Source organism: Schistocerca serialis, chromosome 2, assembly GCF_023864345.2.
Source record: "Schistocerca serialis cubense isolate TAMUIC-IGC-003099 chromosome 2, iqSchSeri2.2, whole genome shotgun sequence".
NCBI classification, from domain to species: domain Eukaryota; kingdom Metazoa; phylum Arthropoda; class Insecta; order Orthoptera; family Acrididae; genus Schistocerca; species Schistocerca serialis.
The window spans coordinates 808,367,741-808,370,858 of NC_064639.1; positions in this window are offsets into that span (position 1 = coordinate 808,367,741).

Sequence of the window (3,118 nt, forward strand, 5' to 3'; positions counted from 1 at the left end):
TAGTTAGACACACTCACAGTACATGTAGTATCAGTGAGCGTCTTGTCCTTGTGTAGATTGAGGAAGGTGAGCGATCTGAGTTAGACCGAGGGCAGATTGTGACGGCCCGGAGCCTCGGCACGAGAATTTCGGAAACGGCACGATTGGAGTTGGGCGGCCGCCCCTCATTACAGATGTCGGACGTCGTAGGCTGGTAAAGCAGGACAGGTGGCGAACGGTGGTTAAACTAAAATTAGACTTTTCAGACTTTAATGCTGGGCAGAAGACAAGTGTATGTGAGCATACAGTGCATCGAACACTCCTAACGATGGGCTTCAGCAGCCGTGACCCATGTGTGTGCAATGTTAACACCACGACAATGATAACTACGACTGAAATGTGCACGTGATCATCGGCACTGGACATAGGCGCGGTGGCAGAGCGTAGCGTGGTCTGATGAATTCCAGTACCTTCATCATGCCTATGGGAGGGCGCGAATTCATCGTCTACCGCGGTTCAGCTCGTTGACACCTGTACTGTGGGAGAGAAACAAGCTATCGGCGTCCCCATTATGGTCTGGGGAACATTGACGTACGCATCCATGGGTTCATTGGAGCTCGGGTGCAAGGCACCAAGACGGCAAAGTAGTATTGTACACTGGTTGCAGACCAAATCATGTTTCCCGACGGCAGTGGCATTTTCCAACAAGATAATGCTTCCTGTCACAAGACCAGGAGTGTGATGAAGTGGTTCGAGGAACACAGTGACGAGTTCCAATTGATGTGCTGGTAACCGCAACTCTAGATCTGAACCCGATAGGACACATCTGGGATGTGACTGAATGTGGCGTCAGCGCTCATCACCGCCCCCCCCCCCCCCTCCCCGTAATTTTCGGGAATTAGGTGACTTGTGTATGCAGATGTGTTGCCAACTCCCTTCACGACCTACTAAGGCCTCATTGCTTCCACGCCACGACGCGTTGCCACTGTTGTCCTTGCCAAAAGTGGACATACTGGCTATTAGGTAGGTGGTCATAATGTTCTGGCCGATGAGTGTAAGTGCTGCAGATAGGCCGTGAGCACCGCACCGATGGCCTCGGGCGAACTTTTCGGTAAGTCGGTCTTGCGTTGCTTTGTGGCGACTAGTTTGGCAGGCATTCAGCTTTTCGACACATTTCCCTTTGCCCTTTCTAGTCGCTTTGGCGAGTCCATTTTCGGCTCTGATGGACCCATAAATTTGCAGTGCCACGGACCAGCGCGCTAATCAATGTATTTTTCCGTGCAAAAACGCCAGTTGTTTCTTAAACAGGTCGAATAACTTTGCATTTCGCATTGCGGTAACCACTGTCGGCAGAGACCATTATCAGACAATAATTGGTAAACTGAAGATTCTTGCTTCGAAATGAGCCCTGATGACCAGCGAAGACGTATCTGGAGAAGCCTCAGGCAGCGGTGGGATACCAACCTGATTGTCGCCCACCATATGGCCTGACGTCCAGGAGTGCTGGTCTGGGGTAATTTTCATTTCATAGCAGGACCCCTTTGATTGTCATCTGCAGCACCCTTACAGCAAAGCCGTAGGTCGACGATATTGTACGCCCCGTTTTATTCCACTTCAAGGCAAACCATCCTGGCTTACAGTTCAGCAAGATTATGCCCGCCCAAACACGGCGAGAGTTTCTATTGCTTGTCTTCGTGCTTGTCAAACCCTACCTTGGCCAGTAAGGTAGCAGGATCTCTCCCCAATTGAGAACGTTTGGAGCATTATGGGCAGGGCCGTTCAACTATCTCGGGATTTTGACGAACCAACACGCCAATTGGACATAATTTGTCATGATGTCCCTCAGGAGGACATCCAACAACTGTATCAATCAATACCAAGCCGAATAACTGCTTGCATAAGATTCAGAGGCGGACCAACGCCTTATTGACTTGCTCAGTTTGTGAAACTAGTTCTCTTGAATAAACCATCCAATTTTTCTGTAATTGTAATCATTTATTTGTCTGTAGATGTACACTACATATACCGATTTTCGACTCATTCGGGTAATTCCTTCGTGGTGTGTCGTTTCTTTTGTCTTACGGTGTACTGTGGCGGACAAAACGAGCGAAACCCCTCGCCTTTTTATTATGCTGATCCGCACAGCTTTGAAGTCTGCTACACAGCATAACAGGCAAGGCGACGAAGTGCTACCAACATATTATGCACAGGCGTAAAATTGACAAACTATCCGAATTTTCTCAGACTGTTTTCAGTCATGTGTACGACTATATTAATGCTGATTAGTGTGTTAAACACAACACGTAAATATAAGATATAAATGAAAGAAGAAACGCTAATTAGTATGAACTGTACTAATAAAAATGAATTTCAGCCTATCTAGATAACTGTGTTAGTAAGACAAAGTACCCCAGATCGTTACGAATTAACAAAACGGGTTTTAAGGGCTGGGTAGACAGATAGACGGTCAAGAAAGTGAGACTAGTAGAGTTCCATTTTTACCGATTTAGGTGACTAAATCCTAACAACGAAAATACCTACGACAGTTACTGAAGACGAGGGCCGCATAAATAATTCCCCCTACTCTTTATTGGAAATGTTCTAGTTGCAGTCGATTTATCACCTTATGACTCGTAGCTATGCTTTCGATCCAAAAGACGTTTACAGGAATGCAAATAAAATCCATTTGCCTATACACGTGGTAATTCAGATCCCGGTATTAATGTCACCGCGTTTTAGAAGTGCGAGCATTCCCATTGCTAGGTAGCTTAAGAAACACTTCGGCTAATGAACGTTTTCTAGCTGTGGCGATTCAAATGGAGAATTCGAAACATTGTAGGATACGTTTGGCAGCTACGTAGCCGTTTATTTCCTGGGGTGGTGCAGAATTATCCTACTAAATTTGCTCGCTAATAACAGTATTTTGTTATTTCGATAAACATCCCGAATGATTGACACATAAGCGGTGACATAAAGGTAGAAAATTCTTGTTTTTGAGTCCTGAAAGCTCTATGCAACAGAACATGCACGTCATTTTGCCATTTTCATTGCGAAATTTCCGGCTTATTCAAGTCTCGGTTAATAATAGAGGGCTGTTTGCCTGGGTTCTCTGCTAGCGTAGTGAAAGGTGTTTGCTACT